Genomic DNA, 18,924 nt, shown 5'->3' on the forward strand with positions numbered 1-18,924 from the left:
GTATTGCATATGGCCAAAAAAATATTGACCAGAGGGCCAAGTATGGACTCAAGGTTCTCCACCCCTGGTCTACGCAGTCCTCAGGAAATTGTGAATTTGATCCTCCATTAGGCAGTAAGTCCAGAGCCCATTTCACACATGCACAGAAACACAGAAATTTTCTAGAGGAGCTGTCTGTGTGAACACAAACATCTGTAACATTTGTCGAGGACCTTACTCTGACTTTCAAGTGAGCATGTGTGAACAGAGCAGAGAATTTTCCAGAGAATTGTGCTGTAATTCATGTACGTGCTGCAGAGGCGTGGCCCCATGCCTAAAGCATGCAGAGCATATAGCACTGAGAGAACACGTCTGACACAGAAAATCTCCCGCTGTGCACTGCATGTGTGAAGGGACTACTCCAGGACATCTCTGAACCTCATACTCCGGAGTTCATTTGTGAAAGGGGCCCGAGAGAGCACAAATGGTCTCGCTCAGTCTATGGGGGATGTCCCTTTTTCTCCCTGCATCACTCAGATAAATGAAAGCTAACGTAAAGGTCAGTAGGCTGATTGATAAAAACAGGGCAGTTTGCATTCCCCTTCAAGATTGGTGAACTGTTCAATTGTCTTAGTTTGAAAGTAAACAAAAAATTTAATAAAGTGTAATAAAATAAAAGCAAATCAATTTTAGCAGTGATACATTTCTCCCCAAACCAACACTTGTTTAGATCCTGGAGGTAAATTCTGTACTTTTATACTAATGCTCTTGTAATGCTAAATTCAGAAACCACATTATTAGCACTGTGCAAACATCACAGACTGGTTTATGACACTGTGTGTAAAACAAGACTAAAGCAACTATTTGACATCTCAGATTACTGAACTGAAAACTATACAGTTTGAGGTAAGTGTGTGAAGATTTAGGCATGCAGGCTGTACAGTGCTAATCCAGTGGTTATAAGCTTCCACTGGCTTTGGAACAAAAAGTGCACAAACAAACTTCAGGCAGCAAACATGCCTTGGCTGATTGACCACATTTGGAAAACGCACAGAGCACAGTGTAAATTAGATTTTCTGAACAATTTCTTTAATAACACAAAGGGTTGATTGTTGAGGGACTGTATCAGTAAGACAACTGCTGTCTGCCCACAGCCTCTAAGACCTGGCACACCACTGCTCACTTTTATAGTTTAACAGATACAGAGGAACAGTATATAAAGCTTGATGCATCCTCGATGTTTAGAGGGAGATGAGTCGTTAACAAGAAAATGAGTTGGCGGAAGTGTCAAATTAGAGCTGTGTCGGCCTCAGACGTTAAAACACACACACACACACACACACACACATACACGTGCCTCTTGTAGACAAGGTGATGCAAGCCCCAGGTGGTAGTACTTGTCTGCTATGTTTGCTGCCATTGTTTGTGCAGTCTGTCCAATTGCATTAAAGCACACCTCAGACACAAACACACACATATCCTCCCAGGCAGTCACGGTTCACTCCCTCTGGGCAAAGAGCAGAACAGCCTTACCTCAGTTAGTCCTCAAACTCAACATAGGAGGCCTTTTTATTGTGTGTGTTACAACTGTTCCCTCTGATAAATATTAGTACTTCAACCCTCCCCAGCACTCAATGCCAATGTTTCCATCAAAAAATAAATAAATAAATACATGTATATGTATATATAACTCTGCATATTACTATGTTTTTATCATTTGTGCTTGTTTGGGAAGTAAATGGACAATTTATCACGAAGCACAATGTAATATTTGGTGCAAAATTAATTCCCATTTAAAAACAGTGATAGAATGTAATTATCTGATTACCAATAATTATACATACATACAAATATAATTTATTACATCTGGTTTAAAACCAGTCAACCTAGTCAACAGAGTCAGAAAGAGAACAGTGCTTGACTAATGTCATATGTAAATGGTTACATGTATTATTTATATTATATACTTCCCATTAGAGTGTGGTTTTTGCATAGGCTTTCCTCTCTTGGCAGGCAACGTTTTGTGGTGTCATTCTTACTGTGGTTACTTTCTGTATGTTGTTACAATATTTCTTTCTTGGATTTGTTTAATATTGAAATAGCGTGCCATTTGCTGGTACAATTTTAGGATTGATAGCACTTTAATATGTTCAGCTGATTTATTTCATTTTGAAACATGTCATTATGTTTGAGGTTTCAGGGTTTTGCCCGTTGTTAGGGTTTGTATATGGCAGAGCTGAGGGGTTTTAGAGCTGCTCGGGCAGTGTGATCTTGGCCTTGTGTGTGTGTGGGCGGGGGGAGCGAGAATGTGGAGGCTGACCCCCGCTGTGTGGAAAGGCATTTTTTGGGATGAATGTAGGTGTTGAAGCTTAGGCTTATATCTTGTTTAGAGAGTAATGGGAGTTTTCCTTGCAAACTGGGGTCTCTGATTAATCATCAGGACAGCGGTGGAGGTGCTAATGAGCTTGTACATGGATCTATACTTGTGAACCTTTCACATGCTTTCATTTATTATGTGTGTGTTGGGGTTGGTCATAGCAGAGGAACCTGTGCTGAAAAACGAATCGACAAAATGCATCATTATGAGTCATAGCATGTTATAACATGTCCATAGCATTTTAAACTTATGATGCAGGACATCACAAGTGTTTTTGAATTGATAAATACAAATGAATTGTGAACCTGCTACTTGGTATAACTATATATATGATTAAATTATAGTGTATAGTTTGAAACTGAACAACATTCATGACAATTATACAGGTTCCTATTAAAAAACAAAATGTGTCACTGATGCAAAGCACTAAAGCAATCTTTCTGGGATTGTGTTATTATTGTTATTGACTGGTCCATTTATTGTGCATGTGCAATGCTGATGTATACACCCAGGCTCTGACGTTTCCAACCTGTCTGTGATCATTTCTACTCACATATTTCATCTCTGATGAACTGTTGAATCAAAACTCTTACAAAATATATTGTCCAATCTACAGGGATAAAACTAATCCAGCTGAAGTATGCTTTGCACACTAAAACAGAAAAACTGGAGCCCTCACTGATCTCCACAGGTTCTCTTATTGACGCTTCAAGCCGAAACTGTCCTAACGACTACAGACTGGCTTCTGCCCTTGGATCAATAAGATCATGTAAGTGCTGTATGCTCCTTCAGTGCTCCATGACTAAATGACTTAATGGATCAGGTCTCCAGGTGGAAGTGATTAATTGCCTCATCTCTCTCTCTCTCTCACTCTCTCTCTCCCTCTCTCTTTTCTTTTCACCTGTTCTCCCTGAATTGCTGGTTTCAGTGACATGAAGCCTAGAAGCAGTCAGAAGGCATTTAATAAATACCATGTCTCTAATTAGTGTATGCTTTATCACACTACAACATATACCCTGCTTCTGCATTCCTGATGTTTATTCAATATTAAGTGGCTAGTGTTATAGGCATCTCAATTTTAAAAGCATGTTCTCCGAAACCTTAGGTAAGATCGGCTTAAAAATGAATTCCTTTTGTATTTCTACATAATTAAATGCTTAAGATGAAAACAAAGTTAACAAGTTTCAATTGTTCACAGTAGTGGATATGTTTACACTCGGCTAAATACTTCTTAAAACATTCAAAGAGCACAAATACAAGAACAGCTGGAAAAGGTTAATTACCATACAACTGTTACAATGCCCATACAAAGCATTTCATACAAAAACTCAATGGTGGTTCACAAACAACTGTTTACACATCAGTTCCATTATACAGTTATGCATTATGGATTTGTTTTAAGTTAGCAAGCCAAGATTTCTATTGTAAAAATTAGTCAATAGTGTTTTTTCACGCACATAATTCAATCATCGTTTCCTTCAGATAGCAAACCCACTGGCTAGAGGAACATCAGCCAGGCTGAATGTAGTATTTTCCCAATGTACCACCAACCCACAGTAACAGCGGTAATAGCATTCAGCTTCCTGCTGGCTGAGGCTCATTGCTATTCAGCAGGAGGGTGACATTGATCCCCCCCACACTCCTCCATCCCTCTTTCTGACAGAGGCAACCTGATTGTTCATAAAAATGGAAATTGAGCACAAGTCTCCTACAGAAGAAGGAGAGAGAGAGAGAGAGAGCGAAGGGGAGAGAGAGAAAGAGAGAGAGAGAGAGAGAGAGAGAGAGAGAGAGAATAATTAGCAAAGCCAACATTAGAACATTACAACACAGCAACTCTTTCCACAGAGGTATAATAAAACAGTGATTTAAAATAGAAATGCAATCATTTTTAAAACATGTATTTCAAACAAAACAACCAACTTCTATTTTCTTATTTTCCTCCATGGCTTTGGCCCTGGGTTCCAGGTTTATGAATGTGAGGATAAAGTACTAACAAAGCTACTAGAGTACACTATCCTAAAACCAATATAGTTCTTATGAAAACTGTCCTATGACAGTGGAGCAAATCCAAAAAGTGTTAATAATAATTCCAACGGGATCAAATTTAAATGGTTCTCTAAACAGGGATTAAGACTTGTATCACAGGCTGTCATATATGGAATATGGTAAATAATGTGGCTAACAATCCTTAGGCCAGTCCATAATTTAAAATTTACTTATTTAAAATCTATATTTTAGACAGATTTGCTCAAAGCAAATGGCTACTCCTAAACTGCTGTTTAGAATTTTTATTTCCCAGTCATGACACATGAACAAAGCAAAGTGGAGGCAGTTAGACAGAGTGCTGAGAATATATTTTAGCCAAAGCAAACACCAGCTAAGAGGAGTTTGTCCCCAGGTTGCTGCGGTAACCACCTTTACCCTTCTAGTGGGGCCATATGTTGAAACGTATCAGGATTTGGCTGTATTCAGTCACATATATTGAGGCCAAGCTCTGATGCTGGATGATTAGTTCTAGATCACAAACACCACTCCAACTCATTCCACGGACACGATATGGAGCTCCATGAGTCCAGAGAGCACTGTCCCAAAGCTAATCAGCCTAAAGCTGGGGGGCTTTATACCACTCTGTCAGATATCTGAAATGGGGCATGGTGACCTTAGGCCGCTGTAGATCATCTCTTTCTTGGCAACACTGTTCTCAAAATTCTGGTACGGTCATACATGCTTGCTAAGTCTGTTCAGCACGTTACGTGTTAATCTGTTTGGATACATCTGTATCATCAACATTCATATTGTCTTTTGACATTAATGCTAATAAACCCAAAATCCTCCAGTAAACAGGAGCTTATGTTTTCCACAGCTGTCTTTTATAATATGTCTTTTAGTAGTGGCTTTGTTATAGTTATAGTGCTGCTGTAGTCAGCACTGAGACTAGTTTTACACTTCATTTTATAACACTCTATAAACATTAGACTATCTTGCATATGAAAATCAGCAAGTATGGGTTGTAAGCACTTCACAGTAAGTCCACTCTAACAACAGCTCTCCATCCCTGTCGGACAGCTGAGCAGTTTTCTCTGGCACAGGGCTGTGGGAGTGTGTGTGTGTGTGTGTGCACGTTGAGCCCCAGTGGCCTCTATTTGAACTCTGCTGTCTTTATGTACACGGTCTGCTCTGGGATTATGCCCCTAATGTCCAATCTCTAATAATCCTACTAAAGGAGCCACTTCAAGTGTAAACATCTGTTGTTAGCACTTGACCATCAGATTAATGCACTGAACACAAAGCCTTTATTTATTTGATCTGAGATTGGACAGCCATTCCTCCCTGTCTGTAATCACACTTAAAGTCAGGATTAAGAGACAAAGCAGTGTTTTGAACCCGGATTTGTGAAATATCTGACAGGTAAAATGCATTGTGTGCCAGTTCCAAAATGATGACATTTTGTTGATTTTCTAACTGAAAAATATTATAACCTTAGTTAATAAAGAGAGTCCCCCAGAGTGGGGCTCGAACCCACAACCCTAGGACCATAGTGTACAAATGTAAACATTTAAAATTAAATCGTATAGAAAGTCAAAACCAGTAACTCCAAAAACAATGTAACAATTATAAAAAGTACTATAAATATTAGAAGCACAAAGTACAGTGGAACCTCTCCTAACGAACGCCTATACTAACGAACTTTCCAAGATACGAACCGGACATTTGAATATTTTTTGCCTCCACCAACGAACCATGACTCTAGAAACGAACCCGAGCCTCCGCCGAGCCGGCGGCTGGAAATGGCCACTGACCCCAATAGGCGAGTCTCCCAGCCCCCAGACTTGAGTGAGCTTTTAAGATTAGCAAAGTGTAGCTTTAGCAATTTAGCATTAGTGTAAATAGCAGACATCAAAATTCGTGCCAAGTTAAGCCGTATCTATGCTTCGTCTTCCCACATTCACCCGCCTACTCTCCGTTATTCCACCAAACCCCCACCTCCTGTCATACAGCCAGTGCCTGTGTTACTCCTCCAGTCGTCACGTCTTCAAGGTAGCGATATGTAACCACTTAAAACTTTTTTATTTCTTTCTTATTACTGTTCACACTGTATTCCTTTTTTATTTTTAGTAATGCTATGTATTGCAATGTATTTTTTTTTTTACTAATTTGAGAGTGTTGTAAACATATATCAGTGCAGGAAGGGTGACTTTCGGCGTGGGCTGGAACACATTAATTGCTTTTCCATTATTTTAAATGGGGAAAATTGACTCGAGAAACAAACTTTTCCGCTTACGAACCGGGTCACGGAACGGATCAAGTTCGTAGATAGAGGTTCCACTGTACCATCCTTACCATCCTAAACAACACATTGCTCATGCCCTGTGATGCTCAGGACACATTCAGATCCATGTGATCCACACATATAAAAATATATAATCATTTTCCACTTGGCAAATAAAGCCTTCTGTACTACATTGCTGGCTGTGTTGTTACCACAGCTAATGGGTGTATCCAAGCATGTATCAGAAATTTGATGCGCACACACACTGTGCTAACAAGACTGAGGTAAACATAATAAAGAGTGGTGCTTAGACTGAAGAGAGTTCAGAAGCTACTGTTTTTTTAAAAAAGATAATCTCCCAGTGACAGTAATTCTGGTATAGTTATTCTGCAGTTCTATTTGGCTGCTATTGCACAAATTATGTAAAGACTTGATTGAGTCTAAAAAAGACAGGCTACACTCCCAGAGAGTCCAGGAATGTGCCATATGCAGAAGAAAGGTGTCTTTACACAAAAGACCATGCCAAACTACACTCATAACAGAATGGGGTGAGGGTCCACAGAGTGGTCCCTAAATGTGAAGGACTATTTGTAAATAGTGCCCTTTGTGGTGCAAATCCTGACAATTTTGATCAAAATCAAATGTGGGCATATTTATAGTAGCCTTTTAAAAAAAAAAATTCCAGTTGATATAAGTTTGCTTTCAAAAATGAAATGTAGAAGGACTAGCAAGTGTATTAAATGTTAAAAGAATATTCTGAAAACATCATATTGGAGCAGTGTGAGAAACTTACCACAGGTACAGCAACGAGAGGAAAATCATATGGAATTGCAGATTTGATATGAGCTTTGTAGAGTTATTGTGAGAGAGTGTGTGTGTGTGTGGCTTGGATGAGATCCAAGTGCACCCAGGGGTCTCTGCAGGGAAATCCAAACACACTGTGAGTCCGTCCTGAGCTGCAGAGGCTAACACACTGGAATATCAATCAACCCCAGTGAGCACTACATATAAATACATAACTTTTACTATTTTTTCAATTTTCCTATTCTGACCGACAGCTCATATTTTTCTGTAAAAACACAGTACTAGTAAAAAAAAAAATAGCTGGAGCACAGCTGCTCCTAAATGAATTTTTTTGGTCCACACACACACACACACACACACACACACACACACACACACAGACACACACACACCATTCCATTTGTCTCCACTGATTAATCACCTGCTAAATAAATCTGTCATTTTAATTTCATGCCATTGCAAAATAAAACACTTTATCACCATGATCAGGAGCAGCGGTCAGACGGCTTGTCCTCCTGCAATTCAGCCAAAATGAATTAACATGAAATGTTTCTGAGTTCAACTGAAATAATGCACTCAATACAATAGCACTTACAGACCAGGCTGTTCAGAGGCACTACACATTAATCGATCGTAATGGGGCTGGAGCTGTCACAACACGTATGAATACTGCAGTCAGTGCCGTTTGTGCTGGAGTTAAAGCCTAATGCTCCAGAGCATGCTCTCTTTGCTGAATGAATTCATTAGCAGGCATGAGAAGAGAATTTACACCAGCAATGCTAATGTAATGCATGCATAGGTAACAGCTGGAATTTGACTGCAGTTCTTCGGGAAATGATTCATTTCAATTCATTATTAAATCCTACACATCAATTCAAATTTTGATTGAAATTTTAGTTTTGTAATTTAATTTCATTCATCCTCACTGGGTGCAAGGCAGGAACACACCCTGAAGGGGGCACCAGTCCTTTGCAGGCAACACACACTTACACATTCACTCACACGTACCGACTACTTGGGTCACCAATTCACCTACCAACGTGTGTTTTTGGACCGTGGGAGGAAACCCACACGGACATAGGGAGAACAGACCAAACTCCTCACAGACAGTCCCACAACCTCCAGGTCCCTGGAGCTGTGTGATAGCAGCACTACCTGTTGCACTACCGTGCCCTGGTTTGTAATTTGATCCATGTAATTTACCAGTGGGTGGCATGGTGGCGCAGCAGGTAGTGTTGCAGTCACACTGCTCCAGGGATCTGGAGGTTGTGGGTTCAAGTCCAGCTCTGGGTGACCGTCTGTGAGCAGTTTGGTGTGTTTTCCCTGTGTCGCGTGGGTTTCCTCCGGGTGCTCCGGTTTCCTCCCACAGTCCAAAAACACACATTGGTAGATGGATTTGTGACTCAAAAGTGTCCGTAGGTGTGTGTGTGTTGCCCTATGAAGAACTGGCACCCCGGTCAGGGTGTGTTCCCACCTTGCGCCAGTGATTCCAAGTAGGCTCCAGACCCACCACAACCCTGAACTGGATTAGTGGTTACAGATAATGAATAATTTACTAGTTGATGACAGCATAATGACTCTCCCTGTCCCCTCCAACACTCTGGACAACACAAGCTGCTGTAACAGGAATAGGCATTTTGTGTTCCCCTTCAAGCATGATGAGTTTTCTAGTGGCTGCTCAGTTACGCTATGTGATGTTGTTCAGTTTATTGTTTACTGTTATTCAGAAATATAGACAACATAGATGATTCTGGAAAAGCTCTGCATCTTTTAAGGTGGAACGGTACATTTGAGTAAGAAACTGACTGAAGTGTGTAGATGGCTGCAGCTGAACTTGTCTGTAAGTGTTACTCACTGTTTGAATTACCAGAGAAACTCATCTGTAGTAGAGTTTCTGTGGTAATCAACTGAGTTGTTTAGTTTTGAAGCACTTTCGGTCTGTGTTTCCTTTCATGCAGTTAATGGACTCTTGAGTTTATAATGCATAATGTGCAGTTATTTGTCATTGTACAGCGTATAACGAAATGTGTCTTCCGCATGTAACCCATGTATAGCAGTGAACACACACACACACTAGTGCACTAGGGGTGAACACACACAGAGCGGTAGGCATTCCACCTGGGTGCCTGGGGAGCATTTGGGGGTTCAGTGCCTCGTTCAAGGACACTTCAGCCATGGATGTTCCTACCGGTCTTGGGGATTGAACAGGCAACCTTCCGGTACCAAGCCTGATCCTCTTTGGCCATTAGGGCTGCTCCCTGCCCCTACAGTTTGCAGTCAGTTCCACCTTGAGTAATCCAAAACGGTAAAAATAAGTCAATATTCCCCACGTTTATAGCAGAAATAGAGCACCATCTTCATCTCTTTTCATGCTTAACAACGTACTGAGGTCCCTCCGCTGTCCAGATGCTGTTTCTTGACTGTGGCTCAGCCAGCAACTCACAGAGAAAAAGCCTGAGCCGTTTCGGGCCGAGACCCATAATATTCTTCCCCTCATGTATTGAACTAGGGCTTTGTTCAAACACCTGAGCATTTTCCAGTGCGCAAACAAACCAAAGAGCTAGCAAATGGTGGTCTGAGTTTTATAAAAAGTGTATTTTCATTAAAATCACAAGCATAGTCTTTAAAGACTAGAGCTGAAGATTGGCTCGCAGTTCTAAACTCAGGGGAATGTAGGTGTTTACAGAGCATAAAATATAAACAAATTTTTACACTGGCAAATAACGAGAATCTTTGGCCAAAAATATTATAATCAACAGTAACATTTCAAAACCAAGAGAACTAAATCCCTGTTAAGACTGAGGTATCATTATGCATCAATGCATTCTGACAGCCCTAGTAAGAACCTCTGGCACGAGACACATGGGATACCAATCCTACAGTGACTGCTTTATAAGAAGCACCTAAAGCTGGCAGGAGAGTTTTAATGAACATACGTGCATACTGTACGCCCACACACACACGTCAATGGACTATGAACCTAACAGGGGGTCAGGCTCCAGCGCCAAAGCTCCTCACGGATCGCACTGAAAGAAGGAAAGAAAAAACATGAATATTGAACCGCCAGCATAAATAAATAATCACCTCCCTCCTGGTGTGAAGCAGATAAGCAAGGGAAAACAGACAGAGAGGGAAAGAGACAGAAAAGAAAGGGAGAGGTAAAGATGTGAGGGGGAGTGGGGGATTTGGGGTAGGTGAGCTAGCCCCTCTGCTCCCTCCACTCGTCCTCTTCTGATCTGCGGTTTCAGTGTGGAACTCCATTTTCATTGGCTGCCTGGGGGCGAGGAATGCCTGTTTCAGAGAAGTGCTCCTCCGAGCTTTCAGCTGCCATAAATAAAAACTCAAGGAACGAGGCGCAGAACAGCCAGACATACAAACGACTTAAACACAGAAAACACACACTGCTTAAATTCATCAGCTATACTTCAGCTGCTTACAGGCCTCGCCATGGCCAGTGTTTTCATAACTCTGTCACTGAGGCACAGCAGCATGTTCACCATGCACACAGTGATACCAGCGCCACCTTCTGGACAATCCCTCAACCTGACAAACGCAAGGGAGTGAGTGAGAGTGTATATAAATAAAACTATATGAATAAGTAAATAAACGGGTGCAGGAGTGAGTAAATGTGTGTATATGAATGAAAGAATGTGAGTGAATAATGAATGAGTGAGGGCTTGAGTGATTGTGAGAGTAAGCGTATGAATGAGTGAGTGTATGAAGTAATTAAGTGAATGTGAGTATGAATGAGTGAGAGAGTGAAAGGGTGAGTGAATGTTTGATGCTGAATAATAAAAGGGTGAAGGAGAGAATGAATGAGTGAATAAATAAAAAATTCATCAATGAATGAGTGAGTGAGTAAATAAGTGAGGAAGTGAGAGATTGAGTGTTTATGTGTGTGTAATTTATTAGTGGGGGAGTATATGAATGAGTGTACGGATGTGTATGTGAGTGAATGATGAATGAGTGAGTCAGTGTGTTACAGTCAGGGTAATGAGTTGCTCACATCTGAAAATGCATTCTACAGACATCAAAGTGATGGTCACTCATGGTCATCTCCCACGATTCAGCTCTGGAGCACTACACTTGAGCTGAAGTGAGTATTATATTGAACCCTGTGTGAATGCACTGACAGACTGAAATGGAAAACAAAGTGAAAGCAGAACGATGTTGTGGGTAATTAAATGAAACATATGAAGATTGTGTGGGTGTTGTTGCTCCTACACTGTCAGATATTGTCAACAGCAACTGCACAATTACTGTTTTTCCACAGGTCCTCAAAGTCTTGCATCTCAGACACAACACAGACACATGCCATACTTCAATACACCAATCCGCCATAACATTAAAACAACTTCCTTAGTTCTACACTCACTATCCATTTCATCAGCGCCACTTACCATAAGGTGTACTTTGTATTTCTGTAATTATCATTGGTTATTTGCATACTTTGCCACAACCACCAGAACAGGATGAAAGAAGGCTAACAATGTATGCATTGTAAAAGATGGAGTACAGACTATGGCTGTTACCGAAATAGCTCCCTATTTACATTTTAGGGCACATCTGAGTATGTCAGCCATTTTTCTCCTGAGTGCCCGAATCATAAAGTTGAATTTGAGTGTGATTTTGAGGGCATAATGTCTAACAACGCACTTGTAATGTATAGTAAACATTGTAGCTCACTACATGAGCTGAACGTGGACCAAAAATTGCACTGCAAATTTCTTTGTTACTAAGCAACGGACAGTGGAAGTGTCCGAATTCACTTGTGCTTCTAGTGCAACTTAGTCAACTAAATAGTGCCTCACTATAATACACAATACTAATGAGGGATTAGGGGGACATTTTGATCACAGCTTTTAATTGTGATATCTTTCAAAATTCCCATGGAATGTAAGGATTCATGTTGTTGATAAGGATGTTATGAGTTGTCTTAGGCTAAACAGGCCAAATGAGTGGAAATTTCATTCATCTCTTAACCCCTTCATTTACTGCCCTATCACAAACAGGATGTATTTTTAATAAGTGCTGCAATTACGGGCTGTCTCTTGATCAATGTAAATTTGAACTAGGGTGGAGAGTGGGCGTCTGTTTGGCCTTTGCTGTCTGAACAAGTAGCTACATATTCTCCAAATCGCTCCCCTGCGACCTCTATTTCTCCTGCCTCTCTCCCTCCCCTTGCCTGTGAGAGTGTGATGGATGGAGGCTAAGGGAGAGGAGTCTGCCTGGTGGTGTGTTAGTGCAGTTAGTCCTCCTCCTCCAGCCGCTCTGACTAATGGCACACACACTGCTCCAGCTGGTGCCTCACAATGCACGAAAGGCTGCTCTCCAAATAAAATCAGTGAGAAAAGGCTGCCAGGCAGAGAGGCATCACGCTCCAGGAGCTCGGAGGATCGCTCTCATAAATAAAGCACTAGGCTCTCAACACTGATCTAAACAACTGTGCTAATGCTGCTACCACTGATTTCAGACATGTTTTGACAGATATGGGAACAGAGAATGAGGTGGGGGAGTGAAAATATCAAGGCCTGCCATCCTTGACGTAACAAATGCACAGACATACACACAGTACAAAGGCGTGGGGCCAAACACCCCGTATCTGGACGAAAGTATGGGCCACGCAGCAGAGTGACAGCTTCATGATGACAGCGAGCTATGGCGCTAATCTGGCGGCAGATAGAGCAGCCTGACTCATCTAATGCACTGCCTCCAATCACAAGGGACTGTGATTACATCTTCCAAGCAAGGAAGAGTGTGGGTGGGGTGTATGTGTGTGCATATGTGTGTGTGTCTAAATGCCTGTGTTCTGGGGAATAGCTCATCGCACAGTGCCAGGGAGGGAAGGAGAAAACAAAGGATTTAGGAAAGGCAGCCAGATCTGATCCTCTCTGAGCTAAAGCCTTCTGCAGCGGCTCACCACCAACCCGCCTCCAATCTCTCTCTATCGCTCTCTGTTACACACACACGCTTCTCAATTCAATTGACCTAACCTTGCTCCACATACAAATGCATTCTTTGGTAGTAACCGTTGCTAGTTTGGACAAGCTTTAAAAACAACCCATTCAGCCTGAGAAATTGTATCACATAATATTTAGAATCACTCCCACTGGGGTAACCCAAGGTCCTTCTGAAACGTCTTAGAAAGTGTATGAAAAAAAAATAAAACTTAAAAAAACCCAACATAAATCCTGAACAAATTTGCAACCAATCATGCTTTGATTTTCAATTTTGTCTCGGATGTACATACAAACTTTATTTGTCGCAAATTGTGAGTATGAGTGCTTGCCATCAGTGCATTCGTTCAGTTGTACTAAATGGAAAAATGGGGTAACTCAATATCATGGATCATTATTAAAGGAGTTTTAATTTGTCTGTCTGTCACAAGCTTCAGTACAATGTATTTTACAACCTGTGTTTAATCTGGAATTAAGCTGGAAAGTGACTTTTCTAAGAACAGCTAAAGAACTAAAGCCTTATAGAATACAGATGGAACAGGAACGGAAAATACACAATTCCAAATTTCCAAGTTCACAACCCAACAACTACAGCTGCATCTTGGTGGGTTCATAAATCATGAATCTGAGTGTGGAGACACCGTGGTCAGTGATGAACGGTTTGTTGTCATGGTTTGTAACTGGCATATCCCAGAAAACCTATGGTCTTCATTACAGACATGGGATGGTTTATCATAAAACACCATTAGGAACCTCCATTCAAACACATCTGGCATGGTGCGTTAGCAAACATGGCGGCCCACCGTGATACTGTGGGACACTCCGTCTGTATGTGTAGCTCAATAAATATTGCCCATATCAGACTAAATTTTTTAATAATTTAATGCTCCTTGTAACCTTTATCTTCATTCTAAATATCACTGCAGTCTGACATTCCTTCTGGGTGCAACTGTTTTTTTTCCACGATGACTGAACATAAAAGTCTTTGCAAAAAAAGTAGTAAAAATCCCTGTGGGAAATTTAGACAGGGGTGGCAGTGTGCTAGTACCGCATACGCTATGAAGTATGAAATTATATCCCCCATAACCCCCACACAAAGTGCAGGAGACTGAGATATAAGGATCTTGCTCTGATTCATAGGCAGTGTGGAAGCTAAAAAAGCTGTGGAAAGAGCTCTACACACTGTGTAATCTCTGCACTGCTTCAATAAAGAGATAAACACTCTGCTTCACACACTGTCTTCACAGGCTTCAACTGCAGAACAGAGCACATCAGATCAGGCATATGAATGCCATTTGTTCTCTATGATTGTTTACACTTTAGCATTTCTTCATACAGGGCAACTCAAAACAATATACAGCTAAAGGCTAATCATATCTCTCTCCAAACTCATGTATTACCCAACAGTGCTCTACTGTCGACTTCCTTCTGTTTTTTGGATAGAAGCTTAAAATTTTAAGAAACCACTTTTGGAAAGCCTGCACATAGTGTCTTTTGGAACACGTTATACATGATAGAGATGCTCCATTGCTTTTACTAGAGACGATAAGTCTTTTACTGAGAGGATAAGTCAATGTAAGTGGGTCAATGCCTCTTCCAGGTAAACATAGGCCTGTCACATCAAATCTGCTACACTGTCACTAAGAGAATTACAGCACTGTGGACATCCTTGTTATATTTTGTAGCTTAGTCTCCAATAATAATAATCTTACTTCTAGGACATTGTAATTTACATTTATAATAATAATAATAATAATAATAATAATAATAATAATAATAATAAGGCAACACTCTCTCTTCTCAGGAAATTAAGGTCTAATAGAAAGTATACTAAACTCAGACCATGGATTAATGGACAGTGTCCTGACATTGTATATTGTAAAGGATAACACCATTACCATGTGGCAGACCAGAGTGTGATTCCTAGCTTGGGTTAAAACATTCATTCATTCATTCATCATTCATTGTAAGCGCTTATCCAGTTCAGGGTCGTGGTGGGTCCAGAGCCTACCTGGAATCATTGGGCGCAAGGCAGGAATACACCCTGAAGGGGGCGCCAATCTTTTACAGGGCAACACACACACACATTCACTCACACACTCACACCTACGGACACTTTTGAGTTGCCAATCCACCTACCAATGTGTGTTTTTGGACTGTGGGAGGAAACCGGAGCACCCGGAGGAAACCCACGCGGACACGGGGAGAACACACCAACTGGGTTGAAACAGCATGCTTTAAAATTAAGAGTCCTCAGACAAGACTCCTAATGCTGCATGATTATAACAGAAGCAAAACTTAGACAACCTGACAGGAAGAAAAAAATAAAACAATTATATATATGAGCAGTAATAAAGCAAACCAAATTTATTGTCATCTACTTTACTCAGGATTTAAGATCCAAAGTTCATATGGCCAGTGACAATGGACATAAAAAAAACTAGCTGTGTGAATCCTGGGTTTAAATAAATTGTTCAGGAACTCAGATCCTTTATTTTATATTTATTTGTGACTGATTGCTATGTAATGCCCCTGAGATTTTTTTTTTTTTTTTTTTTTAGAGTAGTAGTACTTTCCATATGTTTAGACATATTCATGGCTAAGCATAGTGTCTATGATGAATGGACCAATAGAAATGCTACTTGAAATAAAACTTTACACGGAATACCATTGAAAGTTAAGTTTTTTTTGCTTTCTACTATTTTGGGAGATACATGTATTTCACTGGTTATATCATATTTGTCTTGTTAAGTAATGATGTGTGAACAGGTTTATTACATTGAAATAGTGTAACAGTGGAACTACAAAATGTTTGGTCAATGGAAGTGAGTGTAAATACCAAAAGTTATATTTTTGGTATGGCTGATACAGCTGGTAAGTGGTACGTGGTAATTTTATTGCTCAGTAATTCTGTTTTGTTCATTGGAGATTCTGAGCCACAGACAGAAGAATACAGCCGCTAGACTCATTTAAAAGGTATGGGCCATGAAGCAACTACTCTAACTGGCTGTTTAATAAATTATTGGAAACCTTGAAATGTATTTTTAATCCAAGTTTGTAGCATAAGGAGACGAAAGCCAGACTTCACAGCTTTGAAACATGAATCACATTTTCTTGCCCAATATTCAGTGTTGACCCTGAGTGAGCAGGCTGGCAAGATTTTAAAAAACATTGAGTTTTTAAGACTTATTAAAAAGTTGATGAGAAACAACAGAAACATGCAGCAAATACATAGATAAATTAATTAAAATACAAGCTTGGATTTTCTTTTATACATCTTCATAGCAAATTTTTTGTGTAAATGTTTGTCGTAAGCACGGAGCTGTATTCTGATGTGGTCAAAGTGGTGAAGAATATTTTATCTGGTAAATAAACAATTTTAATAGAAGTTGGTGAAATGTTCATCCAAATGTTCATCCTAGCACTGGAAAATGTGGATAATATTTAATATAGGAAGAAAATATAGATTTATATATATATATATATATATATATATATATATATATATATATATATATATATATATATATATATATATATATCTCAATGGCATATAAAGTGTCAAAGAATTCAAATAAGGAATGGCAAACAATCAAATTATACTGTGTTCTTACATGCAACTAATCACATTTATCCCATCTATTCAACCTTAAACCATAAAACGTTTAAATTAAAGCAATGCATTTACACATGTATACAGGTGCTGGTCATAAAATTAGAATATCAAGAAAAAGTTGATTTATTTCAGTAATTCCGTTCAAAAAGTAAAACTTGTATATTATACTTATTCATTACACACAGACTGATATATTTTGTGTTTATTTCTTTTAATTTGATGATTATAACTGAGAACTAATGAAAACCCCAAATTCAGTATCTCAGAAAATTTCAATATTACTTAAGACCAATACAAAAATAGAATGGATTTTTAGAAACGCTGGCCAACTGAAAAGTGTGAACATGAAAAATATGAACATGTACAGCACTCAATACTTAGTTGGGGCTCAGGTACTGGTATCTTTGGCACTGTGCACAGGTGCCAAGTCCTGTTGGAAATTGAAATCTGCATCTCCATAAAGTTGGTCAGCAGCAGGAAACATGAAGTACTCTAAAACTTCCTGGTAGACGGCTGCTTTGACCTTGGACCTCAGAAAACACAGTGGATCAACACCAGCAGAGGACATGGCACCCCATCACTGACTTTCGAAACTTTACACTGGACCTCAAGCAACGTGGATTCTGTGTCTCTCCTCTCTTCCTCCAGACTCTGGAACCTTGATTTCCAATGGAAATGCAAAATTTACTTTCATCAGAGAACATAACGTTGGACTACTCAGCAGCAGTCCAGTCCTTTTTGTCTTTAGACCCGGCGAGACGCTTCTGACGCTGTCTCTTGTTCAAGAGTGGCTTGACACAAGGAATGCGACAGCTGAAACCCATGTCTTACATACGTCTGTGCGTGGTGGTTCTTGAAGCACTGACTCCAGCTGCAATCCAGTCTTTGTGAATCTCCCCCACATTTTTGAATGGGTTTTGTTTCACAATCCTCTCCAGGGTGCAGTTATCCCTATTGCTTGTACACTTTTTTCTACCACATATTTTCCTTTTGCCTCTCTATTAATGTTCTTGGACACAGAGCTCTGTGAACAGCCAGCCTCTTTACAATGACCTTTTGTGTCTTGCCCTGCTTATATAAGGTGTCAATGGTTGTCTTTTTAATAACTGTCAAGTCAGCAGTCTTCCCCATGATTGTGTAGTCTACAGAAATAGACTGAGAGAACATTTAAAGGCCTTTGCAGGTGTTTTGAGTTAATTAGCGTGTGATTAGAGTGTGGCACCAGGTCTTTTCAATATTGAACCTTTTCACAATATTCTAATTTTCTGAGATTCTGAATTTGGGGTTTTCATTAGCTGTCAGTTATAATCATCAAATTTAAAGAAATAAACACTTGAAATATATCAGTATGTGTGTAATGAAAGAGTATAATATACATATTTCACTTTTTGAATGGAACTACTGAAATAAATCAACTTTTTCATGATATTCTAAGTTTATGACCAGCACCTGTATAGTTATGACTATATTTAAATGGCTACGGAAGGGCTATTCTAGCACCTTCTATTATGTTTTTTATTCTATTATAGTAAGACAGTACACAAGCAGCAGTACACAAGTCTTCAGCCTGGTCTATGATGGGTACACCTAAGGGTCAGCTTAAGAAATGTTTTAAACATAACAGCTGTATAAATGTACACAATAATACTGTAGATTACAGTTGAGGTCAAGCGTTTACAGATACACAGACCCTTTCAAACAATTTTTCACATTCATGCCGATTTCTTGTCATTGTATGTTCTGTGTGTTTGATAAATTTTGTGTAATATATTTTCTAAAATAAATCATTTCAAATTAAAGTTGTTTATTTTTGTTTTATTTACTAAATCCATTTTTTAAATCGAAAAATCAAAAGTTTACATGCACTTTTGTTTTTAAAATACTTAACCTCAATTAAACACTTTCAGCAGCCTTGTTATTA

At 39.7% G+C, this 18,924-nt stretch overlaps 1 long non-coding RNA gene across 1 annotated transcript in view; it reads right to left on the reverse strand.

The window, feature by feature from the left end:
* Positions 1–3,447: 3,447 nt before the first annotated feature.
* LOC136693724 (uncharacterized) overlaps positions 3,448–18,924 on the reverse strand; it is a 30,064-nt gene continuing 14,587 nt past the window's right edge. The window contains exon 5 of the long non-coding RNA XR_010802096.1: positions 3,448–4,064. This is a non-coding gene — a long non-coding RNA (uncharacterized lncRNA). The remainder of the gene's footprint in view (positions 4,065–18,924) is intronic.

Source organism: Hoplias malabaricus, chromosome 4, assembly GCF_029633855.1.
Source record: "Hoplias malabaricus isolate fHopMal1 chromosome 4, fHopMal1.hap1, whole genome shotgun sequence".
Taxonomy (NCBI): domain Eukaryota; kingdom Metazoa; phylum Chordata; class Actinopteri; order Characiformes; family Erythrinidae; genus Hoplias; species Hoplias malabaricus.